The following is a 17,478-nucleotide window of genomic DNA, read 5'->3' as shown; positions in this document are numbered from 1 at the left end:
GCTTCTATAACCGATAATGTGCTATCGGGTAGCTTCTATCATCGATAACATGCTATTAGTATTAGTTTCTATTACTGGTAACATGCTATCAGTAGTAACTTCTATCAATCATAGTCACTGAACTCCTTTTTGCCCATTTCTTGTCCTTCCCAAACATTTATAAGTCTTTTTTCTTTTCGAAGATAGCTTCTATCACTGATAAACATGCTATTAGTGATAACTTCTAGGCATTCTACTTACATTTTAGTTCGAGAATCAACTTTATTAATTAAATTCACTAAGTTGACTATCAATGATAAATTTCTATAAGTGACTATTAAATATGAAAATATAATCAAAGCTTAAGCTATCAATGATAGAAAATATTAGTGGCTATCATTGATAGACTTTCATTCGCTATTTATATTTATTATTTGTTATAATAATCAAACTTGATGGTTGACTTGTTAGTATTAAGTCACTTATGAATTGAGTACTTTCAAGTCCTAGGTACGAAACTCAGCCTCATAAGTCTTATGAAAAAAATAAAGAAAAGAAGTAAAATCCGGATAAAGGAAAGAATAAAAAAAAAAGGAAGAAGCAAAAACTAAGAAAGAAAAGAAAATGAAAAAAAAAATGAAAAATTAGAGGAAAGAAGCAAAAATCAAACAAAATAAAGAAAATAAAAAGACTAAAAAAATGTACAACAAGATAAGACAAGGGAGGGCACCCTATAATTTATTAAAATGTAAAATAAAGTGCAACCTATAGTTTATTAAAAAATATATATATATAGAACTATTGAATAAGAAAGTTTCCAAACAAAAATAATCATCATAAAAACAATTATTTATATTTTTAAAACAGATACCTCTGACATATGAACTCAGCATATCAAACTGTCTCATACTAATTGTACTATGCTCACTTTGATATGGTAGGATCAAATTTTGGTCCCTCACAAAACAAAAAGATCAACAAATCTTTATAAGCGGGAAAAAAAAGTCTTTCATGTCTCTGCAAAAAACAGTACACCTGCATTTTTAAGTACACAATTTTTTTTTGTTTCCAAGTGAAGAAAGAGTTGAATAGGAAAGAAAAAGAAGAAGAAAAAGAAAAATAAGCATAGATAAAGAAATAGAAAAAGGGGTCAGAGAGGGTCATTTGGACTCTCTGTTTCCATTCACCTTTCATCGGCTTTTTCTTTTTCCTCTCTTACCCTTTTTTATTTTCTTCCCTCAAAATTATTTTTTATTAGACCTAAAACACATTCCTCTTCTTGAATAAACATTTTGTTTAATTTTAATTTATATACTTTTAATTATTCATTTTCAATCATTATACTTTTAATAAATTCTAAAGTTAGTCCCTAATATTAGTTTAGTATTTATTTTTTTTAAATGTTGTCTATTAATATTTTTACTATAAATTTTAAAAACATTATTCCACATATTGTATTTTCATGAAATTTATTACTGCTATTTAATCAATTTTAGTAAAAGAAAAAGTTTGAAAGACTAAATTTAAGGTTAAATAAAAGTACATAGAATAAAAATTGGACGATTGAAAGTATTGGACCTAAAATTGAATAAATTTAAAGTATGAGGACCAAAAATGATATTTTTACTGACATTTAAATCATGGTAAAATTTAAAAAACAAAAACGATTATTGAAAGAAAAAATAGGCCTACAAATTCAAATATTTTCTATTCAAATGTTTTCTTAATTGAGATAAAAATAATTGCAAAGAAAATGGGAGACAACCATCACAATTTGTAAAAATCAAATGGATATTAAATAAGATCTTAATTTTTAAATTTTTATGTTTGGCTAAATATAAGTTATAAGTTACCTAAATATAATGTTCTTTTGAGAAAATTTCATTAATATTTAAATATTAAAATTTTTGGCATTAGGAAAGTCCCACGTGATCGAGCCTTGAGCACTCATTTGGTCCTAACGTGCCCTGGAGCTGACATACTATAAAATCCAAACCCTAATTACTTCAAGTAAGAGTAAGTAATGTGATGTCTTCTAATGAGCTAAATGAAGTCATGCCTTAGGAAGGGTAGAAGAAGGAAGTAAGAAGAAATAGGCTCTTGGGTAGTTAAGTGTAAAAGTAGGATAAAACTTGACTAGGCTAAGGAAGGTCATGCTTGATGATGGAATGCATAATAAGCATATGAATGAGACCATGTCATCTAATAAGGTGTAGTACTGAAGTAATATTGTGAGTGAAGTTAGAAAAAGGAGTTTTACTAAATCCTATCCTTCATCACTAATAGTGGGCCAGGTGGCACAAGGAGGGTTCATGCTGGATTTTGGGCGGTAATATAAGCAAGAAGGCCGAATTCATTGGGTCGGTTTGGACAAACTACTTAGGCTATTTATGTAATTCTAGTGGCATTCAAAAGCTCTGTGTGTCTATTTTCTGTGACTGGGTTGCTGGAAGGAAAATCGCCGGAATAAGATCGAAGAGTCAAAATAAAGATGAAGGGTTCATTTCTCGGGTGAATCTAGGCCATCAGTGAAGAATTGAAGCTCCAGGACGAATTACGAAGCGTTTTGAGCTAATATTATTAACTCAGTTATGAACAACTTTATAGAATAGAACTTTTTAAGATGAGGCCTGGAAATCGAGTTATATAATTTTGAAGTTTGAACTGAAAATTGTTGAACAAGCAGGTAGCTGCTTGAATTGGGGCCAACGATGAAATTTTGAATCTCCAGATTAAATGACGAAGAATTTTGAGCTTAAATTTTAAGGTAATTTTGCTAACTCAATTATAAACATGTTTGTAGAAGGAACTTCAAAAGAGATCTGGATTTTGAGTTATGAATTTTTAAAATTGTAACAGAGAATCTGTGCATAAGCAGACAGCTGCTTGGGAAGAACAAGTAAACAGCTCACCGTGGAGATTATAGCGAGATTTTGTGATGAGGATCTCGCTCTAGAAGAGAATCTCGCTAGAAATTGGGCTAAGTATCGCTGGTATCGCTAGTAAGGTGAGTATCGTTGTATCGCTGATCTCGCTCTAGAGGATCTTATTGATCTCGCTCTAGAGGATCTCGCTGTTATCGCTCTAGAGGATCTCGCTGGTATTGCTCTAGAGGATCTCGCTGATATTGCTCTAGAGGATCTCGCTATCCTCGCTCATGGGGATCTCGTCAGTAGAGTTGTCTTTATTGATGAAATTTCCTTTAATAAATGAATTAATTGAGGTATTTTACTAAGAATTCTAAGTATTTTAATCGGGAATTATGTTCTTTCAGGCTAGAAGGAGCTAGAAGAAGCTAGGAGAGGCGTATAATCCGTTAAGAGGCCAACGAGCTGTGAGTGACTATGTGATGGCCTACTGTTTTAATGATTTAGAAACTATGATCTCTTTGAAGATATTTCTCATGCTAAGTATTTAAATGATGTGCTAAGCAACATATTTGTGAAACTGTTCTCATGCTAAGTAAAGCATGTTTTCCGTGGAATTGACATTATTTAGATATGTTATCTTGTCCAAATACTATCAGTATATTTAAGTAACTCCATTTTTGTGATGACCAGTATGATGGATGAACTAGTATGATGATTTGAGCACTAAACCTTAGTGTTCAACTAAAGGTTTATGACTAGTTATATGACGAATACTGAAAGACAATGAGAAGGTATCCTTTCAACTAAAGGTTTATGACTAGTTATATGACAGATACTGAAGGACAATGAGAATGTATCCTTTCAACTAAATGTTTATGACTAGTTATATGACAGATACTGAAGGACAATGAGAAGGTATCCTAAGGATACTGAAGGACAATGAGAAGGTGTCCTAAGGGTATTGAAGGACAATGAGAAGGTATCCTAGTCAAGTACCTAAGATATGACGATACTCAGTTATAACCACATGCACGTAGGTAATACGACATCGAGGGATTGAACAAAAAGATTCTCCCCGACTAAGGTTGCCATTAAGGGTTAGATCTAATAGTTCACTCTCAACTAAGGATAAAGGTAGTCATATCTTCTTCTAGGCTAGAAGGATAATTTGGAAATGCTAATGCTTATGAATGTTTATCAACGAATGATGTTACTAATATATGAGTTTTCCAAGTATGTTTTCCATATCTAACGCATGCTAATAGTTTTACAACCTAGTTCAAGATGATTTAAGCCAACTTATTTTGCAAAGTATGAAGCATGCGTTAGGGTTAAAACTAAGGTCGTATGAAGCTTGATGTACTATGCTTTAAATACCTAAGATTGTTAAAGTACATGCGTTAGTATTCCTAAATATACTGAAAGGGATACTGAAGGTAGGGAAGGTATTCTAAAGAGTTTTCTATGCTATATTTGAGAACTATTCTTTAAATGCTTTTCGAGAACTTAATAGCTTGAGTGAGCCGGATACCAAAGATAAGGAAGGAATCTGAATAAATGTACCTAAGGTGTTGACGGTATATAGAAAACTCCATGAGCACGTAGACAGGTCTGAATGAGAGACCGAGGTATGGGTCTCTTAGCCGATAACATACATTGGGAGCTAGAGCGATGTATGCTCGTTCTCAACTAGGGAATAATGATGTTAATGGTGGTTTTAAAGGTTTTATGTACACGTTTGCTTGGTATACTCTAGTTTTAGTATTATATTTTCAAGCTTTCGGTTTTAAGCATGAGATTTATATTTTTATTAAGTCACTCACTAGGCTTCTAGCTCACATTTTTGAATGTTTTTCTTTTTTAGGTAGCAGTCAGTTCCCAAAGGACTATTCTGCTGCTGCTCTGCCACTCAAAGAAACAGGTTGAAGGAAGCGTAATTGAAGACCTGTATTAGTTAGTACACATGTGTCTATCTAGTGACTAGTACTCTTGATGGGGCTCACTAGGTTGTAATATCTATGTATAAACGATGCTGCGAAACCCTGTAATGTAAATATGTTAAGTTCTGAGTTAATATGTATGTATTCAGGGTTTGAGTATTACTTAGCAGGTAAGATAGGCAGTAAGTGCCAGTAAAAGGGTTGGTAACTGTTGCAGTCACCATTCCGTCCAGGTTAGGAGGGTAATCTAGTGGGGGGTGTGACACATGCCCTAGAGTAGTTGCACTAGTTTAGTGTCGAGCTGAACACAGTAGGATGTCTAAGTTAGTACAAAAAGTATTTAGTTCGGCTAAGTACGAAGAAAATTACTTATCTCTTGAGTTTGTTGGGGTAGGACTATTTATAAGGTCCTTTCTCTGTCACCTACTTGAAAATATAAGCAATATCAATGTTTTCAAAATGGGTGTGGCTCCCAAGGTTACATGGTGCCTTTTAGGACATGAGACTCCAATGTAGGCTTTTTCTTCCTTTTGAACTTTGGGGTTGCCATGAGCTTTGAGTAATAACCATCAACAAAAATAAAATGGTGATATATTAGTTTTAAAAAATAGCAATTGAGTTTTTCAATTTTGTATATCAACATCGTTTTTTTAATAACAACAAGATATTTTAGGTCAAGTTACAAAGTATTAAGTCAAAGGCTCCCCTATGTTTGTGAGACACGTACTGAAGGAACTCTATCAAAAAGTACTTCTGAGTGAAAGCAAGATCGTTCCAAATTCATAGTGACAGAAATACCACATTCATAAACAAACATATAAGTTATGTATTTAACAAATTACTGCATGCTTTTCAAACGTAAAAACAAAGGAACGAGACATACCAATTGAAGAACTCTTCTTCTCTTTAAATCTCGCTCTCGTCTTGCCAGCAACTCTCGCTGTTGCTAAGATCATAAAGTCTATTGTCCACCAAATCTCGTTGTCATTTGCCACCGAACGGACTTCTCACGAACAGGCAGAAGGAGGACACAACCACTCGGAACCTCGGTATTCTCGGAGTGAGAATCCAAGAGGTGTGGGCTTTGTTGGATTTGGTAGAGAGAATGAGGAAGGAACGATTGTTTATCACGACTAAGCAAGTGGGAGATATTTGAAGTCTATCGTAAAAACGGGTGCTTGATCGTTTAGCAAAAGGTGCACGATCGTGTAGTAAATGGGGCTGATCATTTAGGTAAATCGCTCCACACGTGCGATCGTTTAGAAAATACTATGCGCGATCATTTAGGTAAGCTGCGCGTGTACATGATCGTTTAGTAAACTTTAAGCTATCGTGTATGCTCTCGTTTGCTAGGCGATGGCCAGTGTACTAATTCATGTAGCGATTAACCGATCTATTTGCAAAATGAAAATCATTTTCATTTTATCCTTCAGTTACGAAAATTGAATGCAACCCCCCACTATCTCATTCGGTTACGGAGAAAAAATCACCAACAATTATATTATAATTGTTTGATTAGAAATAAATATAATCATATTATATTTATAACCTACAGTTTAATATCACATCAAATGCAACATATAAACCATAGTCTTTTTCTTCTCCACTAGATATAAATCATATTTATATCATTTTCCTCCAACTAATGTATCTCATACATCATATAAACTATATAATATATAATTGACCCGTTTAATTATATCATATATAATCAAACTCTCTCTAGTCAATTTGAACACTTCAAACTAACCCAAAAATTGATTCTCAACTTGAATACATTGAGCTACCAAGGGGACCTTATGAACCTATAGCTTGAAGCTCCAATAGTACGTGAATAGCTGACTAAACTCTTTAGCCACGAGATCCACCATCCGTTAACTGCCAGACATTCCATTAAAGACCGATAGTTGCACTCTTCTCTCCACAGATATATTTCTGTGTCCATCGGATATAAACAATCAACAGTACGATAACCCTGCACAGATGCTCATATGTACAGCTGGGCCAATTTACTGTTTTGCCTTTGTAGTTACATCTAACTTCTTAAGTACCACTGATTCTTCTAATGAATTATATAATATATTCCTACTATATGTGGACACGTCTCAAATCATAAAAAGGTATGTGGTGCCACATCGTTCTAGTCCCGGAATCAGCCCTTAAGGGAGTAATATATCTACTTACCCTTGTTTCGGGGAAGAAGTGAATTCCATCTTGTGTAACTGAGTTCCCAGCTCCCAAATCAGACGAATCCTCAAAGTGGTAGGTTTGAGTCGGCAATCTGGCCACTCGCACTTGTGCAAATCAAAGGACCGTCCTCAAAGGCAGGAGTTCTCAACTCACTCAGGATTGAGGTCATGTTACCTATGGTCATCCTAGTGAAGTGAAATCTCTATCATGAACGACGTTATATAATGAGACTATAACACTTTGTGGTCCAGTCTTAATCAAACTCCTTTGTATAAGATGCCTCCGCTTGCATGTCTTCACATGAATGATCAGGATCAGACCATTTATAGTAAATCACAACACTTGTAACTATTCTACAAAGCAGACTGCATCCATAGCATTGCCAGGATAAGGTTTCCCTCCTATATCCATATACTACAAACCATTTTGGTTATCACTTAATACATGTTCCACCTATATGTCTCCACATACATGCTTTAGTTAAAACGACAACCAAGGATCTTAGTTTATTGGTTTGTGGTAAAGCAAATAAAACATCCAATATTCCATAGACAATAGTGAAGAAAATATCATATATTATTACATCACAAGCGTTTGTTCAAAACTGTGTTTACAAACTACAGGACCCAACGAGAATTTAAGGCATCATCCCCAATACGTACAACTCAACTTAGCTAAGTTACAACATTCTACTTATATGTAAATAGCGAAGATTACAGTGACACACATATAACCCGACTTAGCTAATCACCTAGCTAGGCTCCCTCTAGATGTGAGACTCCTTCTCACTTAAACTTAGGCTCCCCCTAAGTATGTGTATGTTAATGTTGAAACACTTAGGCTCCCCTAAGTCTGTGAGACTCCCTCTCACTTCATGATATCTTTCCTTCTACTTGTTGTTGGGGTTGATGTCTTAAATCTCGTAGAGTTCTATAGTTTGTAAACCATGTATGAACAAACTCTTATGTGATTTTTAATATTTGATATTTTATTCACTTTGTCTAAAAAATATGTGATATTTTGGTTGCATTAACCATAAACCAATAAACTAACATCCAGGGTTATTGTTGTAACTTAAACATGTATGTGGAGACATACAGGTGGATCATGTTTAAGTGATAACCTAAATAGTCTGTAGTATATGGATAAGGCAAGGTATCTTATCTTAGTGGCATTACGAGTATGACCCGCTTTGTAGATGTTACAATTGTTATAAATTTTTACAAATGATCTAATCCTAATCATTCATGTATCAGACATGCGAAGGGGGATATTCTATACAAAGGAGTTTGTATAAGACCGAACCACGAAATGTTTAGTCTCATTATATAACGTCATTCATAATAGAGACTTTCATTTCACTAGGATGACCATAGGTACCATGACCTTAATTCTGAGTGAGTTGTGAACTCTTGTCTATGAGGGCGGTCCTTTGATTTGTATAGGTGAGAGTGGCCAGATCGCCGACTCAACAAGCCTATCATTTTGGAGATTCGTCTGATTGAGGAGCTGGGAACACAACTACATAAGATGGAATTTACTCTTTTCCCAAGCAAGAATAAGTAGATAAATTACTCCCTTAAGAGTTGATTCTGGGTCTTGAACAATGTGGCGCCACACCGTCTCTTGACCCGAGAGGGGTTTAGTCATAGTGGGACTATGATCTATATTATTCATTAGAGGGATCAGTGGTACTTAAGGAGTTAGATGTAACTATAAAGGAAAAACATAATTTGGCCCACCTGTACTTTCGAACAATTTGTAAAGGGTCACCGTATTGTTGATTTGTTATATCCAATGGACACAGAAATATATTTGTAGTATGTAGAATGTAGCTGTCGATCTTTAGTGGAGTGTCCGAAAATTAACGGATGGTGGTTAATGTATTTAAAGTGTTTAATTAATTATTCACGTACTGTTGGAGCTTCAAGCTACAGGTCCATAAGGTTCCCTTGATAGCTCAAAAGAATTTAGTTGAGAATCAGTTTTTGGGTTAGTTTGAATTGTTCAGATTAATAACAATAAATTTAATTATATATGATATAATTAAATTGATTCAATTATATATGATATAATTGTTATAATGTATTTGATACATTATATTTTACTTGGAGGAAATAAATATTTGAATGAGATTCAAATAGTTGTTAATTTTAATATAAATATGATCTATATTAAATGCCATAAAATAGAGAAAACGAACTTTAGTTTATAATATATATGATATAATATTAAAACTATAGATTATAAATATAATATGATCAGTTAGTTATCATATTTATTTATATTATTTTATTATTTTGAAATAATAAATCCTATTTCTCTCTAACCACAGTGGCTAGTTAAGTGGTTTTATGGAAAATTGAAATAAATGCAAATTTGTTTTCTTCTTCGATACGACACACAGAATCTACACGACAAGTGAGAACCTATACGATGGAGATTATTCACTAAACGATTGAGAACTTTGCTATACGATAGAAAGTCTTCAATCTTCTTCCTCCTCTAAACTCAACTCCCCCCTAACCAAAATAGTTAGAGCCCACCACCTCTGGGTTCTCACACTGAGAATATCGAGGACTCCCTGTGGTAGTGTCTTCATACTTTTGGTTCGAGATTTCTTCAAAAGGGTCTTCATGATTGTTGTTGTTTGTTGAGTTCGTGACAGTTCAAGGGTTTTACAAAAAGAAGTGTTCTTCAAAGGTATAATCTCTTGAACTTCATTTCTTGTTTAAAGAGCATGTTGTAATTTTTCTTAGAATGCATAATCTGTATGTTTTACTGAAAATTTGTGTTTTCAATCATAATGGAATTTGGACAATCTGCTTCCACTCAATGATCTCTGTAAAGCAAGTTCCTTCACTTGTAAACTCTCTTCACGTGAGAACTTAGACTCCCTCTACGTCTTGAGAATGCCCTTCTTGATGAATAATACCTTAGGCTACTCCTAAGGTGTGAGAAATCCTTCTCGATCAATAATGTCTTAGGCTCCCCCTATGACCAAACAACCTTTGTTACTATGAAATGCTCATTGTAAGAGCTTGTAAAGAGCACGTCGTCACAACCAAAGCACAAAACCTTCTTCTTCAATGCAATGCAATGCAATAGATTTTCTATCAAACACACTCAAGGATCTCACAAAATAATATGTTTGGCAACCCTAGCACAAGGACAACTTAGGCTTAAATAACAAAGCAAAATGATGGAAAATATTCCCACATAAAATTGTCAGCTCATAAAAAAGGAAAACATCTCATATAAAATATTTTGCAAAATAAGTTAAATAAGAAAAGAAATATTCTACAAAATGGGAACAACCTTTGAGACAGATACCACCAACGACAAAAGCGGAAATAACTCATAAAAGCCCAAGAAGCAAATGCAGAAATCTTAAACAAATATATTTAGTCAATATCACATTTCTAACAATGGGGTAGTGCCAAAATATATTTCTAGACAATATATTCTTTGCATCCTTATAATTGGACTTCCTGCCCTAATTAATCAAGTTCCTAAAACCTCGTTTGGTAACCGTTTGGTTTTTTATTTTCAAAATTAACCTGCGGCTTCTACCTCCAAATTTCTTTCTTTGTTATCTACTTTTCACCAATAGTTTAAAAAATCAAGCTAAATTTTGCAACTAAAAAGATGATAGCTTTTAAAAACTTATTTTTGTTTTGAAATTTGGCTAATAATTCAACCTTTGTACTTAAGAAAGATATAAATCATTGTAAGAAATGGGGAGGAAATAGGTTCAATTTTCAAAACCCAAAAATAAAATGTGAAAGGCTCATTTAGTAACCATTTCGTTTTTTGCTTGGTTTTTTAACCATTTGGTTTTTTTTTTTTTTAAATCAATGGTTAAGAATTCAACCATTGTACTAAAGAAATATACAGATTTTTGTTTTTTGGTATTGCAAAAAAACGAAGGTTTCGTTTGATAACCATTTGGTCTTTGATTTTTTTGTTTTTGAAAATTAAGCCTATAGCACTACTTCTATCTCCAAATTTCTTTTCTTGTTATCTACTTTTTACCAATGGTTTAAAAAATCAAGCAAAATTTTGAAAGCTAAAAAAAGTAGCTTTTAAAAACTTGTTTTTGGAATTTAGAATTTGGCTAAGAATTCAACCATTGTACTTAAGAAAGATGCAATCATTGAAGAAATTGGGAAGAAATAGATAGGGTTGGCAAAATTTCCCGCAGGATAAGGTCTCCATGGGGCTCTGCTCCGATCGGGGTGGGGAATCCTCGGTTTGACTGGGGATGGGGTTAAACCAGGAAAATTTTTTGGGGCCCTGTTCGGGGATGGGGACCGTATCCCCGCCCCAACCCCTTAATCCCGACCCCAATTTAATTATTTATATCTTTAATATTTTATAAATATATATTTACAATATATAAAATAACTTATTTATATGTATGTTTATAAGACTTATAGAAGTAGATTTGATTTTAAAAAACTAAAAACTAGAAACGAAATGGTTACCAAACGGGACCAAAATGGTTACTAAACGGGTCCTAAGGTTCTATTTGATAATTATTTGAATTTTGATTTTTTAATATCTATTTTTATTCTTAGTTTCTAGAAAACAAAAACCGTATACGTTTAGCAACTGATTTCGTTAAAGACAAAAAGCCAAAAATATGGCCCTCTTTAATAACCATTTGGTTTGTTGTTTTTGTTTTTGAAAATTAAGCATATATCATTCACATTTCTTACAATGATTTGCATCTTTCTCAAGTACAATGGTTGAATCCTTAGCCAAATTCTAAAAACAAAAACAACTTTTTGAAAGCTACTTTTTAAAATCTCAAAATTTTGCTTGGTTTTTTAAACTGTTGATGAAAAGTAGATAACGAATGAAGAAATTTGGGGATGAAAGTAGTATCCGTAGGTTTAATTTTCAAAAATAAAAAAAACAAAATGGTTATCAACCGAAACCATAGTAATTGTTTTTAGTTTTCATTTTTTTTAAATTGAAAACTAAAAATATGTTTGATAATTGTATTTTTTATATTTTGTTTTTAAAAATTCAAACGTTTTAGTGATTTTTTTTTAGAATTGATAAATTTTTTATAAAAATATAGTCAAACTCATTTTGCAATTTTTTTTCCATCAGGTATAGTACATAGTTAAAAAATTAAATATTTACCTTTAACTTTTCTAGAAAATTTATATTGAAATAAGAATATCAATATTTTAAATGTACTGATTAATCACAAATAAAATGAAGAAAGATAACAAAGATAAATATATAATGAAACACAAGAAAATAATTTCATTTTTTTAAAAGAAATTAGAAGAGAATAAAGGAGCAATGAAGGCAATTAATATGACCCAATGAAATCTGATGGTTTCTTACGACAAAATAAACTCTACAATTCTCAATGTTTCTTATGACAAAATACCGTCTAAGTTGAATTTCAAGATGGGACAAATTAATATCCCATGAGTATTTCAACCACAAGATTTGATAATCACTACAATGTATGAATAATTGTATATAAAAGATCGAGATTGAGATTCAGGAGAATAATTTTCTATGTTTTTATAGACTAGGCAATTCAAATAGGTTATATCTCTTGGTATGAAAAGTTGTGTTTTTTTCAGAAAAGATGTACCATTTCATTAGATTTTATCGCTTTAAAAAAATCTACCCTATGAAGAGTCGTGATATTGTAAATTTGTTAAAAATTAATTAATTTTATGAATATTTTCCCACAATTTTAACTTTTGAAATTGTTTTAAAAACTTGAAGTTATTCCTATTAAAATAAAAAGAGAAGAAAGGAGAATTGGTTTAGAATTGAAGTGTAAAATTATTTTCAAAATTATTTAATATCCACATCCAATTTCATTAAAAAAAATTGGAAAATGCCATTATAAAATCGTAGAAAAATAATAAAAAATATATATATTCTAGCAAGTGGGAGTAGAACCCAATACTCTAGGTGATGAAATTTTTCTACGGATGACCCTTTCTCAACTCTTTAAATGATCAATGATCACCAGCCCCTCACAAAGGTATGAAATCTAATCTTATACTTACACCAAAGTCACTATCACGTTTTATAATATATCGTGTTATGGATGACCATGTCTATCTTAGCGCTAATGTGATTATCATCTCTATCATGATCTCCATTTTTCTCCATTCCATTGCAATATTCATGGGGAAAGCACAACTTAAAAGAATGAAAATTTTAATAGGGATGACCATCATGTTAGGACTACGATAAACATGGTCATCTCTAATGTGATACTGTATAAGACTGCCAATGGACTCTCATGTGTAAGCAAAAGGTAGATTTCATATGTTTTTTGGGGGGCAGATGTTGGAAATGACTTTTAGGCTTAGGCCCATAGCAAAAGTTAAAAAGGAAATGGATGAAAGTCATCCCACATTGGAAAATTAAACAACACCTAAAAGATATAAATACCAAGGTATGCTAGAGGTGCTTTTAGAGTACGATGGTGGTGTAAGTATAGCCCTTTCACCACATGTGTAGCAAAAGTTTCATTAAAAAATTAAACTTATTTTTTCAACCCTAGTCGGACCAATAGATCTATAGGATCAATTGGTAATTTATATTCTGATTTATCTGCCATTCTTTTTCTTGATTCCAATCCGCAGCACTAGCGACATCTGTCTTTTTCTTGATTCCAATCCATAGCGACATCTATTTTTTATAGCAGATCATTAAGGCGTCCATGAAAATTTCCAAATAAGAACAACAATACATATGTACTTAAAAAATAATAAGATAAAGTGCAACCTATAGGTTATTAACTATTATATATATATTATATATATATATATATAATATATATATGTAGAACTATTGAATACAGGCAAGTTTCCAAATAAGAATAATATCATAAAAACATATTATTTATGTTTTAAAAAAAAACATCAGTACCTCTAAGATAAAAATTCAGCATCCCAAACACCAAAAAAACCACACCTGAGCTTTACAGATATATGCGAATTACCAAAAATAGTTAAATTTAATGTCAGCAACGTCAAATAGTCTACATACTAGATTATCTGCTATTGCTCACATTTGAACATCGTTAGGATCAATTTCGGCCCTCACAAACAAAAAGCTCAACAAAACTTTTATCAGCTGAAAAAAAAAGCTTTCTTATGTCTCTGCAAAAAAACGGGTACACCTGCATTTAAGTACACAATTTTTTTTTTGTTTTTCCAATGACAGAAAGAGTTGAAAAGGAAAGAAAAGAAGAAGAAAAAGAAAAATAAGCATAGATAATGAAATAGAAAAAGGGGTCAGAGAGGGTCATTTGGAACTCTCTGTTCCATTCACCTTCATCGGCTTTTTCTTTTCCTCTCTTACCCTTTTTTATTTTCTTCCCTCAAAATTATTTTTTATTAGACCTAAAAACCACATTCCTCTTCTTGAATAAACATTTTTGTGTTTTTAATTTTATTATTACTTTTAATTATTCATTTCAATCATTATCACTTTTAATAAATTTCTAAGTTAGTCCCTAATATTAAGTTTAGGTATATTTTTTTTAAATGTTGTCTATTAATATTTTTACTATAAATTTTTAAACAAACATATTTCAACAATTGTATTTTTTATGAAATTTATTACTGCTATTTAATCAATTTTTTAGTAAAAGAAAAAAAGTTGAAAGACTAAATTCCTCAAGGTTAAATAAAAACTACATAGAATCTAAAATTGGACGATTGAAAGCTAGTCCGGCGACCTCCACCAATTGAATAAATTTAAAGTATGAGACCAAAAATATATTTTTTACTGACATTTTTAAATTCATTGGTAAATTTAAAAAAAAAACGATTATTGAAAAGAAAAAATCAGGCCTACAAATTCAAATATTCTTATTCAAATGTTTTCTTAATGAGATATAAAATAATTGCAAAGGAAAATGGGAGACAACAATCACAATTTGTAAAAATCAAATGGATATTAAATAAGATCTTAATTTTTAAATTTTTATGTTTGGCTAAATATAAGTTATAAGTTACCTAAATATAATGTTCTTTTGAGAAAATTTCATTAATATTTAAATATTAAAATTTTTGGCACCAGAAAAGTCCCACGTTATTGAGCCTTGTGCACTCATTTGGTCCTAACGTGTCCTGGAACTGACATACACTAGAGTAGTTGCGTTAGTTTGGTGTCGAGCTAAGCACACTACAATATCTAAGTTAGTACATGAAGTATTTAGCTCCGTTAAGTACAAAGAAAATTACTTATCTCTCGAGTTTGTTGGGATGGGACTATTTATAAGGTTCTTCCCTCTATCAACTGCTTGGAAGTATAAGCAATATTAGTGTTTTCAAAATGAATGCGACTCCCAAGGTTCATTGGTGCCTAGTGACAAGCTTGACTCGGTCATTTTCTCTTTGGCAAAACTTTATGAGTTCGATTAGTTGACTCGAAATTTGAGGGGTTTGATTTGACTTTTCCTTTTAGGACATGCAGACTCTTATGTATGCTTTTGTTTCCTTTTGAACTTTGGGCTTGCCATGAGCTTCGAGCAATAACCAACAACAAAAATAAAATGGTGATATATGAATTTGAAAAATAGAAATTGAGTTTTTCAATTTTGTATATCAACATCGTTTTTTTTAATAACAACGAAATATTTTGGATCAAGTTACAAAGTATTAAGTCATAGGAAACGAATGGTTTTTAATTTTTGTAAAGCATATTATATTTATTACATCTCTTTTCTTTTCTTTTTGTAGTGGAGTGAGGAAATCAAACTTCTGACTGGAGATTGATAATACAACCACCATATTAATTAAGATATGCTCATTGTGGTATACTACATCTCACTACAACTTTACTTTAGACTTGTATATATTATGAGTTCAACATGCAAAAATTGGGATGGAATATCTAACCTTTTTAATTGAGGATATAATGCATTAAGTGAGTTAAATTACGTTTAAGTTAACACTTTCCAATTTACACTAAATTAATGTGGAGTGCCTTGTTTATCGTGACATCATCTTTTTGTTGTTAATTAATTATAAAATTGTGTGTTGCATCATTCTCTATTAGGATCTCTAAATCAAAGCTTTTGTTTATTATTATTTTTATTACAACTCTTCTTATGTAGCCTATAATTGGTGTGCTTTCTTATAACATCTTTGTGTTTCTGTATGATGCTTAATAAAGAATTTTGTATTTTTGTCAAAAAAAAAAAAACATATATATATATATTTACATTTAGGATTAAATGAAGTGGAGTTGTATAATAAAAAATTTAAAAAACCAAACTGCAAAGTGGGGGGGGGGGGGGGGGGTTGTTATTTAACATGGTTTCTTACACACTATGCAGTTATCACACACAACGTCCTGGCAAAGATAGAGACAACAAGAAAGCAAGAGAGAGTAAATTGAGAATAAACACACATGGTAATCCAGTCTGGTGATGAATCATCTACATCTGAGAGGTAGTGGGGGAAAGACAATCCACTAATATACAAAAGTCAAGCAATTACAACGTTGTACTTATATATAAATAACGAAGATTACAGTGACGTATGTACAACCCGACTTAACTAATCACGTACAACACGACTTAGCTAGACTCCTTCTCACTTAAACTTAGGCTCTCCCTAAGTATGTGTATATTAACGTTGAAACACTTAGGCTCCCCTGAGTGTGCGAGAATCCTTCTCACTTGATGATATCTTTCCTTCTACTTGTAAACTCCCTTCTATAGGATTTAAAGGCAATACTAGATGGGATGAATAGGGTTGACTACCAATTTTTTTTTTTTTAAATAATTTTATCTTCAAACAATGTTCAATAAAGTTAACCCACTAATTTGATTAAAGAAAATTTATGCAAAACAAAACCTAAATCATGCAAGCTATGATAACTTCAAATTTAAAGACAATTTAATCAAGGATAAATTTAAATAACACACTAAAAATTAAATCATGCAATTTAGAAAGATAAAAAAAAAAAAAACTAAGACAAGAAGTAAAAAATTTGAAAACAAGAAATAAAAGAGAGAGAGGAAGAGAAAACACCGGGAATTATAGTGGTTCGACAAATTATCTACTCTACTCTCCAAGACTCCTTAGATATTTCACTAAGTGATCCTTTTGCAGGTGAGGACCAAACCAACACATGACCCTCTTTTTCCTAGGCTAAAGAGAAACCCAAGATCTTTTTTAATGGTTCAGGATCAAACCAATTTCTTTTTCTCACAACCCAAGGTGTACCCACACCTTAATACAATTCCTAAAAATCAAAAGAAAACCTCACAATATTACCTCCTGAAGGCTAAATACACAAGTTGAGCACTAAAAAAAACTCGCAAAAATAACTCTAGGCCAATTTAGGAGAAAGGAGGACAAGAATTTGAGAGTAGAGAGAATTGAGAGCTTAAGACTTGATAGCTTTTGGTGTGTCAATGAAGAGTAAAATCAAGTCGAATTTATAAGCGAGGGGATAAATTTTGGCCATTGGATATGATTACAAATGAA

Source organism: Benincasa hispida, chromosome 5 (genome assembly GCF_009727055.1).
Source record: "Benincasa hispida cultivar B227 chromosome 5, ASM972705v1, whole genome shotgun sequence".
Taxonomy (NCBI): domain Eukaryota; kingdom Viridiplantae; phylum Streptophyta; class Magnoliopsida; order Cucurbitales; family Cucurbitaceae; genus Benincasa; species Benincasa hispida.
This window is presented reverse-complemented; position numbering follows the sequence as displayed.